The sequence below is a fragment of the Ictidomys tridecemlineatus genome, chromosome 1 (assembly GCF_052094955.1).
Source record: "Ictidomys tridecemlineatus isolate mIctTri1 chromosome 1, mIctTri1.hap1, whole genome shotgun sequence".
NCBI lineage: Eukaryota > Metazoa > Chordata > Mammalia > Rodentia > Sciuridae > Ictidomys > Ictidomys tridecemlineatus.
This window is the reverse complement of record NC_135477.1, coordinates 29,796,453-29,814,615: the sequence shown is the minus strand read 5'-3', so window position 1 is coordinate 29,814,615 and position 18,163 is coordinate 29,796,453. Positions and strand designations below refer to the sequence as shown.

The 18,163-nt window shown below is 43.3% G+C and overlaps 1 protein-coding gene and 1 long non-coding RNA gene across 5 annotated transcripts in view; one reads left to right on the top strand and one right to left on the bottom strand.

The window, feature by feature from the left end:
• Positions 1–18,163, bottom strand: part of Pik3ap1 (phosphoinositide-3-kinase adaptor protein 1) — a 116,484-nt gene that overhangs the window by 78,660 nt on the left and 19,661 nt on the right. The window lies entirely within an intron of this gene.
• LOC144371172 (uncharacterized) lies at positions 12,113–14,480 on the top strand. Its single transcript, XR_013431323.1, has 2 exons — positions 12,113–12,682; positions 14,121–14,480. It is a non-coding gene; the product is annotated as an uncharacterized LOC144371172 (long non-coding RNA).

The window sequence follows — 18,163 nt, the reverse complement described above, 5'->3', positions numbered from 1 at the left end:
CCCAAACACAGTCACACTTTGAGTGTTGTGACTTCAGCATATGCATGTGAAGGGGACAATTCAGACCATAACAAGCGTGACGTCTGACTTCTGTGTTTGCCTTCAAAGACAGAGAAAGACTGGACACAAAGTGTAAGACCAGAGCTTCTGGTTTTCCTCTGGATATTACTTCCAGGACGGCTGAACAATCTGATGACCTGAAACTATACTGAAATCATTCTCGGTGGAAAGAAGATTTTGACTGGTTTGGGAGAATGCTGACAAGAAAGATCATTCTGGAAACTGGACCAACGTTTGTTTTAGGTGAACAAAAAGAGGTGTTTCACAGTCCCAGTGGGTGGTGCTGGAAAGGAAGGTGTTCAGTTGGGGACTCCTGCAGGAGATGAGCCAGGATGGCAGAGGTTAAAGGAAGAGAGCCAGCAGGTTATCAGAAGGCAAACCCACAGCTTCCAATTTTCCTTGGGACACAGGCAGTGGCACTGCATTTTGGGGACTCTGAAAGTTATCCTGAGTACCCATATCATAGATCGGTTATGTCTCTCTTCATTATCCTGGTCTATGCTTAGCCAGGTGGGCAGTCTTTTTTCCCAGGGACTTAAAGACTCCAGTTTTTATAGATGTGGTTAATGGAAAGCAATGTCTATTTTTCTCCCTTTTACCATCTTTAAAAAATACACACTCACGAATATACTTATATGTTCTATATATGTTCTTTTCATATACTATATAGATATGGATGTGCACACACACACACACACACACACAAGGATGTACTATAAAGCAACATATAAATACTAAAGAATTAAGTCAATGGGGCTAAAGAGTAAGAGTGAGACAAACAACTTGCATAATTAGATAAGTTATTCTTGGTCCTTAACCGTTCCTCCTTAGATTAAACTGCTTAACCTTAGAAGTCTATTCTCTGCGTGGATTTTTCATTCTAGAGCCTGAAGCTGTGCGGTGAGGATGCTACTGGCCCACCCACTGGCTTCCGTCTTCTTGCAGCAAGAGCAGGTACTCAAGGGCTGGAGGGTCTGCAAAGACCACTCGCCACTGCTTCTACATCCCATGCTTGAATCTCCTTTACCCACAAACCAAATGCCTACGGAAAAAATGGGTCTCGGCACATGGGACATCACCTTTGCGAGAACTGCCTTGCCTCTGAAAGTCCCTTCTCCAATTTCCTCAAGGAAGAAACTGTCAAGGGAGAAAAGGCGCCGCTTTTTTCCATTCCCTTCTCTGTTTTGCACTGTCTTCCCATGACGGGATCAGTCTGTGCAGACATGATACCCGAATGGGGATGGAGCTGTATGACCCCCCCCTTTCTTTTTTTTGCCCCGTTAATAGGTGCTTTTTCTTGCCATTTTGCCCAACTGACACCAAGCCTCGCCTTGGTCGCCAATCAAAGTCTTAGCAGGGTTTTACATAAACTGAAATTTACATTCAATCATCACCATAGCAACCATCACACAGAATTAGATACAACTTTTTCCCCTCTAATAGAATCTTTTTTTTTTTTTTTTTTAAGAGCTGCATTTCTCTTCAGTTGCAATCCAAGCTATTCAGAAAATAACCATTACAAACCTATTTGGGAAGAAACTACATTTAAACAGACTGTAACAAGGTTCCAAAAACAGACATGGAAAGTGGTTTCTACACACTCAGCACCAATCACTTATTGCTTCAACTGTACATTGCTGAAGTTTCAAGGATTTGGCCTGCCACTAAGAATTGTCCAAATCAAAAGGCCTGGCTCCTAAGTGTGTCAATCATCCCTTGATAGGTGCCCCAAAGATAATGACTCCAGGCTAGGGCAGAAAATTCTGCTAATTTCAAAAAGATATCTTTATTGTTTTTTAAAAAATAAAAATACATCAAGGTTCAGTTGGACTATTCAATGTGCAGTGGGCAAAGCCCTTGAAATTTCTAGAATTCACCTGCTGGCTAAAGAGGAGCTATTCAACAGCTAATGTGGCTCAAGAGAATACACAGGTAATGGAGAGTAAGCCAGAGACCACTCCCTCCCCAGATCTCTAGTTTTTTATCATTCTATGAGTACAAGAGAGGCCTTGGGTACTTGCAGATTTGGAAATGTATATTTTAAACTTAGAAAAAAGTCAGAAAAGATATCTTTCAGAAATTTTACTAATAAAAAATGTTCTCAGGCAACACTAACCACACAGACAAAATAGTAAATACTCAACCGCTCATCATTCCTGGAGAGCTCACCTCTCACTACTCACAGTGCCAGAAGTTGGGCAATCCAATATGCACTGAAAATTGAGATAGCGAAATTATCGTCTTCCATAAACCAAGTAACTTGATCTTGTTTATTTATAAGTCAAACTGTCATGTACTGTATCCCAACCATTCATTTATTTATTCATCAGGTATATACCGAGCACTAGATGCTACCAGATGCTGAGAGATGCATCTAATAAAAATAAGTGAGGTTTTATCCAAGACCTCATCACTTTTGTAATTCACAGTATGACGGATGTTTTATACAAAACATAGGGAAATTTAAACCCATCTTCCAATCCTTCAAGGTTATGTCTATATACAGGAGCTAATACCAGTCATGTGGGTGGCTGTGCCACTCATTTTAATGACCCCAGTCTGGATACCAGAACAAGACTAATGGCAAATAATTACCACTTTTATTGTTAAGACTTAGACCTCACCAGAGGATATTTATTTTGAGATTTCCAAAAAGACCCTGACTTGTTCCTTGTGTTCCTCTGCCACTTAAGAGAAATGACTGATTTCCACTCCAGAGGCAAATAAAGATCCTCCAAATGCTCGTAAGTTAAGCATTATGAAAGTCAAAGCTAGACAGTTCATACAGCTTCTCCTTATTTTTTTTTCTATTCAAGACCACTGACATAGCTAGTTGGACAATGTAAGCAAAAAAAAAAAAAAAAAAAAAAAAAAAAAGGTTATTTCCCAATAACTTCCAGTAGGCAAAGTGAAAAATCTCACATATTTAGTGTATGTCAGAATAGGAAACTGGTTTCTGCTCAGATATCACATTTTAGTCAGCTTTTTGCATTGTATCAAAGTACCCAACATAACTTAGAGGAGGAAAAATTTATTGCGGGCTCAGGATTTCAGAGGACTCAGCCCACAGATGGCAGAATCTGCTCTGGAGGCAGCATATCATGCGGGAAGGGCCCAGTGGAGGAAACTGCTCAGTTCATGGTGGGGTCAGGAGGCAGAAGGGGGCTGGAAGGGCCAAGCTGAAGATGCAACCTCCCAGGGATGCCCCCAGTGACCCACCTTCTCCAGCATTCCCCACCTGCCTACAGTTACCGTCTATCAGTCCATTCAAACTAGGATGGGCTGAATAGGTTACAGCTTTCATAATATCATCATTTTACCTCTGAATATTCCTGCAATAACAGGAGCTTCTGGGGGACACCTCATATCCAATATCTATCAGTATTCATACCATATTCTCTCCCTGGCCCCTAAAACCTCATGTCCATATCACAATGCAAAATGCATTTATTCCCAGCTCAGTGAAAAAAGATGCTGATCGGGGATCAGGGAGCCTGCATTTTACAATGTGCCTCACTGTACAAGACAGTCTGGGCAGGGGGAAATAAAAGCCACTGAGCTACCAGGGAGCATGTACACAAATAATCATAAAGAAAATCCCAGTGCATTCAAAGATCAATGAAATTATGTCTTAAGGACAATCTTAAGAAAAACTATGAGGCGCAGTAGGCAGAATTCAAGATAGAACAAATACTTTCCAAATTGCTGTGAAAAAAACAAGAGCCCACCAGACACAATCCATATTGGAAAAAAATGCACCAAGAAGCATTAAAAAAATGGATCAAGTGGGAAAAATCAGAGATGAGGGCATCTGGGGTAACACTCAGGTATCTCATGTTGCCAGTGAAGAAGACAAGCTGTGGATAAGGTAATCCTTCTGCAAGAGTTGAGGAGCCTGACCAACACACACATTAAACCAACACAAAAGTTCAGCTTTTTGTTTTTGTTTGTGATTCTGGGGATTGAACCTAGGGCCTCGCACACACCAGGCAAGCACTTACCTCTGATATACATCCCAGTCTTTTTTTTTTTTTTTAATATCTTGAGATAGAATCTCACTAAGTTGCCTAGGCTGACCTTGAACTTGCAATCCTCCTGCCCCAGCTTCCTGGGTTGCTGGGACTACAGGTGTGTACCACCATGCCTGGCTATTGCTTGCTTTTAGAAAAGATAAATAGGGGATTGGGTACATAGCTCAGTGGTAGAGCATTTGCCTGGCATGCACAAGGCCCTGGGTTCCATCCCCAACACCAAAAAAAGAAGAAGAAAAAAAAAGATCAATAGGAAGATCATAATCTCCCCATCACAGCCTCCTGGCAATGATGCAGACTTGTGGCTTTTGTGGTCAAAAGAAGCAAAGAATATCATTTTGAGTATGTTAGGGCTGTAGACTTTCTACTTTTAAAAAATACAAATATATCCACAAAAGCCACAAAATTCAGCTTGTGAGTTGTTTACATCCTTTCCCCCCCCCCCCCAGAGTGTCTTAGATGACAAGGTCATATCTAAAATGACCCTCATATGGTGATCATTCCAATGGTCACTAAATTCAAGATACACAAACCTATCACTGAAAAGAGCCAAGCAAAGAGACAGCACCCCTAAATCTCTCCCATATGAGGCCTTGTTCAGGGTCATGCAGCTCATAGAAGAGACAGCCAGGTGTGGTTCAGCAAGAAAGGATGGTGACTATCTGCATCTGTCCATAGCTCCTGGCTGGCCCCTGTACCACCTCCATAGCTAGGCTGGCAGCAAACAGTTGGCCTCATGTCTCCTACAGTAAAAATCACAGAAGGAACTGCCTCACCTCACATGCATTCCAGGGGAGAAAAGATCACTGGGCATTTGCATGTGTCAAGCGTGGAGCTAGATACTGGTAAGACCCAGAAGAATAGATTTTGTTTTGCAGTTTGCTTTTTATCTTATTCATGGGCAATTGTCCTCAAACTGGTCTTCTTGCTTCTATCTTCAAGGACTTCACAGTCTTTTGGGTCACAGAGATTTAAACATCAGAAAAAAGCTTCAATGTAAAGAGAAAAGATCAACAAGGGAAGAATGCCCTTGTTCAGAAGAGTGATGAGAGTGAGCTCTCCAAAACTGGTCCCCCCAGTCTCCAGATGGCAGAGAAGACACTGGAACCTGAGAGTAATGCTTCAGGACACATCACCAAAAAGTTAATAGACATGAAACTACTTTCCTCCATAAAAAAAAAAAAAAAGACTAACAAAAATTTCTGGGTTTGTTTGTTGTTTGTTTGTTTTTAAGAATTGGGGAGCCTGGTGCAATGGCACATGCCTATAATCCCTGCAGCCTAAGAGGCAGAGGCAGGAGGATCACAGGTTCAAAGCCAGCCTTAGCAAGTTAGCAAGGCCCTATGCAACTTAGCAAGACCCTACTTCAAAATAAAAAAAATAAAAGGGGCTGGGGATGTGTTTCAGTGGTTAAGCACCCCTGGGTTCAATCCATGGTACAAAAAAAAAATTATTGGGTCACAGTCTCATGAGCAGGACAGGAATGGAATTTTGAAGGGATAGGGAAGAACAAAGTAGGACCTTGAGAAGGCTGGGATCCAGAGGCCACCGAAGATGCACAATACCCTCCAGGAAGGAGTTCTACATCTGCCTGTATAATATGCTGGGGATGTATGGTTTTGTTCTGGACAAAAATGTCTCTGCTACTAACAACAACAAAAAATAATCTAAGAAATACTCTAATAAAATTGCAGGCATCTCAGGGGCTAGATGATACTGGGCTTTGAACTGTCACAATAGGAACCTTAGACTTTACCCTATATCAGTGGCTCCCTGTTTGGGTTTTAGGAAACTCATCCTGTAACCTGGTAAAAGCTGGAAAGGTATGAGATAGAAATAAGAAGACCATTTAGAAGACAGTCATCCACAAACTAGGAAAGAAGCAGCTTGCTCCAAAAGAAAATGCATGCAATCATCCACTAAAACGATTCTGCAAGTGTGCATGTTATAAATTCAGAGAAGAGGATCCATCAGTTTTTTAGAAGTTGCAGAATAATATATTCACAATGATTCTAGTGATAATGAAAAACATCTGTGCTGGTGTGTGTTTTATAAATTCCTAAGAATGGGAAGATACACACCAAACTGTTCATGATAGTTCTCTCCACGGAGGAGAATGAGGATTAAGATAAGCTGATGAATATTTTCACTTTTTCTTCTATAGACTTCTGTTAGAAAATTGGGTTTTTGTTTTTTGGGTTTTTTTGGCAACAAGTATATATTACCTTTATAATTAAAAAAAAAACATTTCTAAGACTTAAGAAATTCAAAGATTACCATAATATCAAAAAATATTTCTATGATAAAAAATGACTGGGGTCTACAACAAAACCAGTAGCTATGAGAACGGAAGGTGGAGGACAGGGCCTCACAGACGGATGGTGAGGCACAATAGGCAGGATCCTGGTGGGAGCAGGTGTGTCCAGGGGTAGCGAACATCTCAGCTTCATTTCTCCAATCCTGGGAAGTGATCATTGTTGCATTTTACAGATGACTGAAGAGGAGCCTCTGAGAGACCTCCCCAGGAAGTACCCAGAGCCGGGTACTTCAGCCAGAGCCCTAGCCTCCTGGTCTGAACTTGGGCCTCAGCTCACTGGACGGCCTGCACTACTGGATGGCCTGACCACTCTCTCTCCCTTCATAGCCAGAGCTGCTTTACTGCCTTTTCTGTGCCCAGTCCAGATCCAAAGCAGCAGTAGGGCACTCCTTGTGACAACATACAGCAGCCAATGGGGACACCATGGAGATGAAATCTGAACCCATCCCTGCTGAGGAAGGGCCTGGTGCTTAAACTGGCCATTACCACACAGCTGCCCCATGCCAGCTTAGCTCCCCAGGATTCTTGCCAGCAGGACCTATATGTCTGCTGCCGAATCTCTAATCCCCCTGCCTCGTGGAACACAGCGCCAGGGCCTCACTGAAGTCTCTGAGTGGGTGTTTAATAAATATATATTAATGGGAGGGCTGCTGGATCGCCTGAAGCAAATGTGAATCTGCCTTTGGTTCTTTATTTAGATCATGAATGTTCCGAGAGCATTTATTTTTTTCTTCAACAATTCAGGACGTAGGCAGTCAATGCACATTTGTGACAGATAATGACTGTGACCCTAATGAGATTAATTTACTCACTCTGTTCTAAAGCTACTTCAGCTGAAAAAAAATAACTGTAATATCTGGGCTCCAGGACTTCAACCAACCAGCCAACCAACCAAATAGCTGAGACTTCTGCGCCCACACTGGACTGGGCACAATGGACAGACCCACAGAACGTATGTCTGTCCTGCTCCAGAGGAGCACACGATCTAGCTGGAATTCAGGAGGTGATTCAATGAACCAGTGGGCGCTGTGGATGCCCTGCTGATGAGCACAGGAGTCCAGGGAAATGAGAGACCACAGGTGCTAGAATTTAACAGGTTTGGTAACGGACAGAGCCAGGAAAGATAGGGATTCCCCCAGTCTCTAAGGAACACGATGGCATTTTACCTATTGAGAAAGGCAGCCATAGCTTTCCCCCAGCCCTGGGCGGCTGCTCAACCAGCGCTACTGGACCGCCTGACCCCTCTCTCTCAAACACCGCAGCCGGCATTCTCACAGAGACGTGGTGTGTGTCTGTGCTTCCTTCCTGCCCCACACAGTATCTGGAGCACAGACCTAGACCAACGTGGTTCAGGAACATTGAGCAAATAGAAGTTCACCCCGGATCCCCAATCGGCCCCCTGTGCCCTGTGCGGGGTGAGGTGGATACGTCTGGGGGTGTCCACACGATGCCAAAGAGAACCACCACCTTGTCCCTCTGTGCTTTGGAAACTGGTCTCTTAATCTCTATCGGAGGGCTCCAAGATTCCCCCCTTTCCAAGAAGCATCAGCACCTACATTAGTTTTTGTGTCCCCAGCACAGGACCTGGTCCATGGTGGGTGTTCGATAAATAGTGAATGAAGGGACAAATCCATCTGTCCAGGCCCCTCCCCTGAGGGCTGGCCCCACAGCTGCAAAGGAACCCTCCACAGTGGCTTTGAGTTGTACCAGAAGATTTGAGCGTCTGAGCACAGACGCGCCATCTCCCCCCACCCTGGCTTCCCCACTGTGATCTCTGAGACACCCTTCTTCTAGCTACGCAGGCCCAGAACCTTGTCTCCTGGCCTGCTCTTTCTTTCCTCATTCAAACTCCCACCTAAAGCTAGCACACATACCTCACTTAGGAACCCCACGGCCGACAGCAGTGTTTACAGCAGCTCAATTCATAATAGCTAAGCTATGGGAATCAGCCTACGTGCCCTTCAACAGATAAATGGATTTTTTAAAAATGTGGTATATATACACAAAGGAATATTACTCGGCCATAAAGAAAAATGAAATTATGGCATTTGCCAATAAATGGATGGAATTGGAGGCTATCATGCTGAGTGAAATAAGCCAATCCCCCCAAAACCAAAGGTGAAACGTTCTCTCTGAAATGCAGAAGCTAATTCACAATAAGGGGCAGGGGGTGGGGAAGACATTCACTGGATTAGACAAAGGGGAATGAAGGGAAGGGAGAGAGATAGGAAGAGGAAAGACAGTAGAATGAGTGGGACATAACTTTCTTACGTGCATATATGAATACATGACCAGTATAACTCCACATCATGTTCCACAAGAAGAATGGGAAGTTATACTCCATGTATGTATAATATGTCAAAATACACTCTACTGTCATGTATATCTAAAAAACAAATAAATAAATTTTAAAAATCACAGAACATCGGCGGCCTACAACAATTGAAGAAAAAAAAAAAAAGCAGGACCCAGTGGTGCACGCCTGTAATCCCAGCAGCTCAAGAGGCTAAGGCAAGAGGATCAAGAGTTCAAAACCAGCCTCAACCACTCAGTGAGGCGCTAAGCAACTCAGTGAGACTCTATCTCTAAATAAAATATTCAAAAGGCTGGGGATGTGGCTCAGTGGTCAAGCACCCCTGGGTTCAATCCCTGGTACCAAAAAAAAAAAAAAAAAAAAATTCCATGGCCATCATTCCTTCAGGCTCTAACCAGGCTTGTGCCTACATCTCCCTCCACAGGTAGGATGTGGAAACCAGAGCCAAGCCTCCTCGCATTCCTGGTCGCCCCTCCCCCTTCTCTGTGCTGCTTTATCCTAAGTCTTGGGCCTGGAGGCAGGTCTGCAGGTCTGTGTAGGCAGGGGTTGGGCAGCTAGTGAGAGGTGACTTATGGCTGGATTCAGAGCAATCCTGACTCTCTGCCTGGAAGACAGGAGGGGGTGGAGGTAGGGAACTGATCTTGATGAAGCCTTTGCTGCGGAAACACACACACTCTTTCCCTCTTTACATTGACCTGCCGGGGGCCTACTGCCATGGATTCAGGAACACACAACTCACCCACCCACCCGCAGATGCCCTTTCACATTTCCAGTGTTTATTCAACAAGGCAACTTTGTCAGGGGCTTTTGCTCCTTCCAGTCAACCCCGTTCCCCACCCACCCTGGAGACAAGGCGTAAACACAAGATCTGAACCATATACAAACCCTGGTGGTAAAGGGGGGTGGTGATAAGAATCACAGGGCAAGAATAAGATGTCAGAGGAACTTTGCATTTGATGCTATCTCAACAAAATACTCATGAGCCCATGAAAATGTGCTATAATATTTCACCAGAAAAATCCAATATGGATTCCTTTCCTTTTTAATTATCTTTAATTGACAAAAGTTGTAGAGAGTTATCAGAGTCAACACAATCTTTGGAATATGTATACATTGTACAATGGCTAAATCCAGCTAGTTAACATGCATTACCTCACCCACTTCTCCTCTAAGCTGGATCTGTATGCACATTTAGTTCTACATCCAATTGATCTTCTGGAAAAAGGCTTGAGAACCTGGGTCTGTCCTTTAGTTGGGCTGCTTCAACAATTTCTCCCAATGCCTTGTTATTCACCTTGCTGCCGGAGCCAAAGAAAGCCCTCTGAGGTAGGGTAGGCAAGGCTCCTTGATGTTGAAGGCCCATCTCCCACGGACTCACTATGACCTTCAGAATCATTTTCCCCACCTTCCCTCCCAGCCCACTTTCCAGCCTCCATTCAAACAGGCTCTATCCTTTCCTGCCCCTCTACCTCACCCACTGAGTTCCCCTGACCCAGACCCCTTTGCTTCTCACTCTTGACAACCATGCCTCTTAAAATCCAACCCACCAACTGACCACCCAATCCAAAATGCCTTCTTGCCTTCTGAATTCTGGGTGCACGCCAGTTTCCTAGCAGACAGCCTCAGTTTTATGAGCTGAACTCAGCCACATAATTGCTTCCTCCCTTCTCCCCACAACCACGCACCAAGTCCTGCTGGGTTCTGCCACCCCTCCACAGCGTCCCTCCCTCTCCACAGCTCAGCCTCTGCTCAGATCAGGCAGCCCTGTCCCCCCACAGCCACCAGACGACCTCGTGAAAATCAGTTCTAATGAGGTCAGACCCACATTCAGCCCTTCAATTGCTCTCAGGGGTATTCAGAGTGAAGTCTAAGCTGCTTAAAGAAACATGAGACTATTAAGCTTTCCAGGGTCTCCCTTGCAAGCCCAAGGCCAGGTGTCTTCAAACTTTAGTGCCCATCAAAATCATCAAAGATATTTGTTTAAAAATATGAATTCCCAGTAGACTCCAAACAGATGTTCTAGCTCAAAGGGGAACGAGTAGAGGCCAACATCGTGAGTGTTAACAAAAATCTGGGGTTCCAAACATTTGGCTTTACATCAAACTCAAAAATACATGATGTCTGAAGCAGGAATCCCAAGGATCACACTTTGAGGCTACTAAAAATGGGGCTGGAAACAATTTTTTATTTTTATTTTTTGAGATGGGGGTCTTGCCATGTTGCTGAAGCTGGCCTCAAACTCCTGGGCTCAAGTGATCCTCCTTGCCTCAGCCTCCCAATGGCCTTTGGAAATAATTTCTGAGAGTCCATTGAGCTTAGAGGTGAAGAGGAGCAAACCTGGTGCTCCCACATGCCTTTGGGAAAGTGGCTGTTTCCCAGCCTCATTTGCAAAATGGAGATAAACATAGCAATGGCTTCTCAGTTAAAACGGAATGAGATAATCACTAGAATAGGGTGGCACCGCACTTAGCACTGCAAACATTCCACAGCTGGCGACAGCTGCTGCTGCTACTAAAGTTACTAATATTACTGGGCAAGAAACTGAAGGAAAACAGCAACATGAGCCGCCCTTTAATGTACATTATCTCTGCGTTGGAAGGACATTAGGAACTCCTTCTTCAGCATCTTTGGCAGATGGTTGCCTAACTTTTAGCTTATAGGGCTCTGGTCATCTCCTCCTGAGACACCTGCTCCACAACGAAGCCATTCCAGGTGTTAACATTCTCCCGGAAATCTAGCAGAATTCTGCTCTCAGGTGCCACCATCCATGAATCCTAACCTGCCCTTTGGAGCCTCATCAAACAACACTAGACCTGTTTCCACATCAGAATCCTGCAAATGCCTGAAGGCGATTATCATGTCTCTCCTCCTCCTCCTCCTCCTCCTCCTCCTCCTCCTCCTCTTCCTCTTCTTCTTCTTCTTCAGAAAGACATCAAAGTGCTGAGCATGGTGGCACACACCTGTAATCCCAGTGGCTCAGGAAGCTGAGGCATAAGGATTGAAAGTTCAAGGCTAGCCTTGGCAACTTCGCAAGAGCCAATTTCAAAATAAAAAATAAAAAGGGCTGGGAATGTTGCTCAGTAGTTAAGCACCTCGAGATGCAATCTGTAGTACCAAAAAAGAAAGAAGAAAGAAAAAAAGGGGGCAGCAAAGTAATATGGGACTTTGAGTTCAGTGTCATTGGCCTAAGCTTCTGGCCAATTGAGTGTCTCTGGGCAAGCCATCTGACCATGCTAAGCTTTTTAGTCACATTCCAGCCCCAAAGTCCCTAATTCTATGGTTCAGCAGCCCCAATTCTTTCTTCCATCCTCAGACCGAGATCAGGATTCCAGGTCCCTCAGTGTGGCGGACATGTCTTGCATTGCTTGATGAGAACAGCGATCCCCCTTCAGGAAAACTCTTGATCCCTCTGCATTCACCAAGCGTTTTGAATGGAGGCTGTGAAGTTTGTAGAAATCTCATGCCCCAGGTTCCCAAAGCAGGCCAACCACAGACCTCTAATCTCCTGGTCACTGTTAATCAGCCTAGAGACTGACCTAAGTCTCTTGGGTCGACCAATTAGTCCTGTCCTGAGATTTAAAATTTTTGAACCAGAAAGAATGACATTAGCTTCCTCTTAGGGCCGGAGCTGGAGGAAGTGAGGTGGAGGAACTCCTAGGGGTCCTGGCTCTTCATGGGGAGGATGCATCAGAGAGAAAGGCACCAACGTGCGGAGACACCAAGTGAGAGGCGGAGGGGGAACTCTGGAGTTCAAGTCCTTGCACCCCTTCCTTTCCCAGAGTTTGGTTCCTCTTTCATCCAAGCTGGTGTTTTCTCTTACAAGCAAACAAGTCGAGAAGAACACATTCACCTCCCAAGGCAGCTTCACACAGAGAAGTGAAGCTCAGGCTTGCCTATAACTCCCCAAGCCTCCCAATACAGCTCCCCACTCTCCTCACCTCCCACCAATACCTGTTCTAGGTGAGTAACTGCAATCTGTGTATAATGCAAAAAAAAAAAAAAAAAAAAAAAAGCTGTGACTTTTTACTGTCTGGTCATGATTCTGAAGGGCAGTTCAAGCCTGCATCTTACAGCAGTGAGGCACCTTGCTGACTCCTATGGAGCTTGTGGTCACTTTGAACCTCCAGATCTTTTTCATGTAAAGCCCATGCCTTTCCCTTTGCCATGCTATAGTTTTATGGTTGGGGTTGTTTTGATTTGGGGGTGAGGCAGGGATGAGGCTTGAAATCTAATTGTTGGATTAGGGCCAATGTTCAGCCTGTAGAGATTGTTATGACTCAGGATTCCATCACCAGTGACAGAATTTCCCAGCTTGTCTACCAAACAGCGTTTTTACCAATGTGCTAGGATACTCGTTCTCTCTGTTCTCTGCTTGGTGGAGTCAATCTTGAGGCTCTAAACCCAGGTCAGGGGCTTCCAACTCTAGCAACCTCATCATTTCCGAAGTGTTCTTATTTCAAGTTCTCAGGGTTATGGAAACATTGGGAAGCTAAATTTTTATAACATGAACATTTTTACTGACAAAAATGCTCATTTACAAAATTGGTCCCCACTTAAATATCTCTGCTTTTCTAATCTTGGTGCATATCCTCATCTACCAAGTTATGCTTTTGTTGTTCACTCCCAGATTTAGGATTTCTTCACAATAAATGATAAATGCAATGTGATTTGATCTCATGGGGTAATTCCAGATTTTGCCAAAGATGCAGAATTCTATGAAGTTGATGACAGTGATGTTGGAAAACTGTTACAACTACAATAAGACTGCTGTCAGTGGGACAGGCTACCAGCTGAACAGGAGAACACCAGCAGGGATACTGTCTAACAATCAAAAGCTAATAAGCCAGGCCTGGTGGTGTATGCCTGCAATCCCTGCAGCCTGGAAGGCTGAGGCAGGAGGATTACGAGTTCCAAGCCAGCCTCAGTAACTTAGTGAGGCCCTAAGCAACTCAGTGAGATCCTGTCTCTAAATAAAATACAAAAAAAAAGGGGGGGGGGCTGGGGATATGGCTCAGTGGTTCAGTGCCCTCTGTCTTCAATCCTCAGTATCAGAAAAAAAAAAAAAAAAAGCTAATGAAAGGAACACTTGATGGTAAAAAGGAGCCCTAAGAAACTTGTAGGAGTCAGATGTGTTGTGAATATTATTTCAATGCAGCACCAAAAAAAAAAAAAAAGTCAAACTGAACTAAGAGAAATTATACTGTCCTAGCGAAAACTAGTGTCAGAAAAATGCACTCAACCCCTCCTGCACAAAAGCTTTAGAAAACAATTGATTAGGTTTTTGTGTTGCTTTTAGAATTGGCATATAGAAAAATTAAGATGAGACTGTGTCAATATGATAAAATAAGTTTATTTCTTAATTTCTAATGTACTGTAAAATTTTGACTCTTGCTTCGAGCGACCATTTCACAGGAGAGATGGTCTCCTGATGCTGAGGGCCTGCCGAGCCTGTGTTGTGGCCACCTTGCAGCCTTCAATCCTTGCCACCTGCCTCGTCAACAGAACAGGTCTTGTCTCTGCTTTTCCAGACTTTCGACACTGAGGACAGTTTTCACAGCTCCAAGAAAACTTCTTCTCTCCATGAAAAACTCATTTCCTCCCATCACCTCTCATCTGGCAGAAATTTGAGAACCCCATTTATTCCATTCAGTCAATCAACAATTATGGAGGGCCCGCCGTGTCAAGGACGGAGCTAGGTTCTGGGACTAAGATGAAACTTACATTCTATTAAAGGGACAATAAACAAAATGAGTAACTAGATGAATGGATGGATGGGTGAGTGGGTGGGTGAATAACTATATGTGCTGTCATCATCCAGTCTCCCATTGAAATGGTGAATATTTCTCCAAATAAGCTGACCAGTGCAGGGTAGAGGAGGAACCTCTTCTCTGCTGTCAAAACTTCACTCATAGCTGGGCTCGATGGCACACACCTGTAATTCTAATGACTTGGGAGACTAAGGCAGGAGGATTGCAAGTTTGAAGCCAGCCTCAGCAACTTAGCAAGGCCCTAAGCAACTTTGTGAGACCATGCCTCAAAATAAAAAATATAAAAATATAAAAGGGTTGGAAATGTGGCCCAGTAGTAAAGCACTGACTGACTTCAATCCCCAGTATATATATATATATATATATATATATATATATAAACCAACTTCCATTCATAAGCCTTCATTTGGAATTTATTCTTTGGGGAAGCAATATTGCTCTTCTGATTTGTGTTTAGTTTTTGTTCAACTAAAATCACCAGTTCCTACAAATGCTTCTCTTAAAACATGTATCCCTCTATCCTGTTTTTGTATGACAGTTCAATTATTTTCTTGGACCCCAAGAAGGATTTTATATCAATCCTTATCTAATCTCCTAATCTACTCCAATCTAATCTTCAGTCCATCCTTCCAACCAACACACATTTAGATGAACACATTGAAAAGGGTACACTTGTACACTGCTGGTGGGACTGCAAATTGATGAAGCCAATTTGGAAAGCAGTATGGAGATTCCTGGGAAAGCTGGGAATGGATCTACCATTTGACCCAGCTATGGCCCTTCTCAGACTATTCCCTGAGGATCTTAAAAGAGCGTACTATAGGGATACTGCCACATCAATGATCATAGCGGCACAATTCACAATAGCTAGACTGTGGAACCAACCTAGATGCCCTTTAATAGATGAATGGATAAAAAAAAATGTGGCATCTATACACAATGGAGTATTATGCAGCACTAAAAAATGACAAAATCATAGAATTTGCAGGGAAATGGATGGCATTAGAACAGATTATGCTAAGTGAAGCTAGCCAATCCTTAAAAAACAAATTCCAAATGTCTTCTTTGATATAAAGAGAGCAACTAAGAACAGAACAGGGAGGAAGAGCATGAGGAAAAGATTAACATTAAACAGAGACGAGTGCGGGGAGAGAAAGAGAGAGAGAAGGGAAAGCATATGGAAACGGTAGGAGACCCTCAATGTTATACAAAATTATATATAAGAGGTTGTGAGGGGAAAGGAGGGGTAAACAAGGGAGAGAATTGAACAACAGCAGATGAGGTAGAGAGGGAAGATGGGAGGGGAGGGGAGGGGGGATAGTAGGGGATAGGAAAGGTAGCAGAATACAACAGTCACTAATATGCCATTATGTAAAAACGTGAGTGTGTAACTGATGTGATTCTGCAATTTGTATTTGGGGTAAAAATGGGAGTTCATAACCCAATTGAGTCAAATGTATGAAAGATGATATATCATGAGCTTTGTAATGTTTTGAACAATCAATAAAATAAATAAATAAATAAAAAGTAAAAAAAAAATAGATGAACACATTCTTTGAAATCAGAGAACATATTAATATATGCACATCAGCATCACTGCTGCCTAGAAACTTAAGAAACAAAATGCTAATTTTAAAATTAAGAGTTTGAATAAAGTTACTTTAAAATTTTAGACAGTCCTAATCACTGTTCTGAGAAAATGATGGTCTTGCCTGAAAACTATGGTTAACCTGGGCTCTAGGTTGTCATTAATGGCCACGTGCAAAAGATCTGCCATACCTACAAGCCAGGCCTTATCTTCTCTTTTCCAAGATGGATGCTTAGGTCACTCATTCTTTCCTTAATGGATGCTGTAAGGAACTACCTTATAAAGAGGTCAGGTCCCCTTTATGATTCCCTGGCTCCATAACCCTGGAGGCTCCTGGAATTAGGTAATTAGCAATGGTAACTGGCTGGTGAATGTCCCTCTCTTGCTAGGATACATACACTCCAGGAGGGCAGGGCTTGAATCTGACTTTTTCCATCAAGTTTCCCTAGGATCCTGCATAGTGCCATACCCATGGCAGGCCCTCCCCGGAGCTCAATAAATACCTGTTGGATATCAACATAAAATAACAAGTCTCATCTCTGCTACTGTCTCTAACATCAGGCAAGGCATCTAACCTCTCTGGGTCCTACTTTGTCATTTTTAAGTAAAAGGATCAGACCAGATGATCCGAAAATTTCCTACCCTAATTTTAATATTCTATATTTCCATCTAGTTGATTAAGTATCTCCCTGTCTTCCTTTTTTTTCCCATTAGAAACTCTAAAACTAAACTGCCTGCAAAATACGGGCAAGTTTTAACCAGATGAGAAAAACTGGGGCAAAGCATCATTTAAAGATTCCTAAAACCTACAGGGATTCTGAATTCAAAATGACTTCAAAATAAAATAAACCCTTTAGGCTGCCAAATTATGGTTCGGGGACTTCAGCATTGTCTTTCTCCTGAAAAAACCTCCAACACAAAAGTACTTTACCATCACATTTGGAGATCTTCTCTGGCACCAAACCAGGGCTTTGAAAAATGATATTCAGAAAGTATTAGAGCATTTGAAAGGGTTGGGCCAGAAGGAGTAGCAGGCCTGGCTGGGTTTGGAATCCTAACTGCCGTATCCTGCAACAGAAATGTTTCCCCATGTTTTACATGCTCAAAAAAACCCAAATCGGCAGCTCATGCAAATATTCTATCTGATCGTTGGAAGAACGTCTTATTTTACTGCAAGCTTTAACAGTAGCTTCAGCCTCACGCATTAGCTCTCGGTGTAAAAGGAGACTTCTTTCAGTCTCATTTAAAAGTAGAGCATTTCATTTCATCATCGGCCTCCCCCTCCGTTTCCTGTGTTATCAGATGTTAGAGAAAGAGCCTGCAGGCTTTTTGTGAAATTGGCAACTTGAAAGATGAATGCTCGACCAGCACGTCTTAAAATCAGAACCCAGTATGGGTCCAGCCTTGCAAAGGTGATGGGGAAGATGTACACATTCAGAAGGCCAAAACTCAGCACGGCACTAGAGAATTCCCAAAATGACTCAGCCCATGCTCGAGCTTTCCTCCAAACGATCGATTTCTTCACTTTCAGAAGAAACTCTGAATTTAATCTCTGCTCGTCATAGACCACACACACACCCAGAGGAGCCAACAAGGGACCCACTCGAGGCTGCCACATCTGGTATGTTTTTAAGTATGGATATGGGAGAAGAACGTACTCTATGGACACTGTCTTTCATTGAAGGAACTTAAGACATTTGGGGGCTTCCCCTGATTAAAAACACCCTCTGGGACCCAAGAAACCTGCTCCATAGAAACCACTGACAATCACAGGCCCTAAAGTGAGACGCGTATGGGAAGCACATCTTTTTCACCAACTGGGACACTCAGCATGGGCCCACGAGTAGGGAAAACAGACAACCACCCATGGATATCCCCACTCATCCAGTCGTCCAGCTGTCCCCCATTTACCAGGCACCGCCACACACAAAACACCGTCGGTGGAGAACAGTATTAGAATCGTTTTTTAAACACACACCAAACAATGAAAACAAAAGTCTCCAAATATCTTTTTTTTTCCTCACGAAACAGTTTTTAATCTATCTCTGATTTTGTTCATTTTCTATATCTTGGGGGAAAAAAACT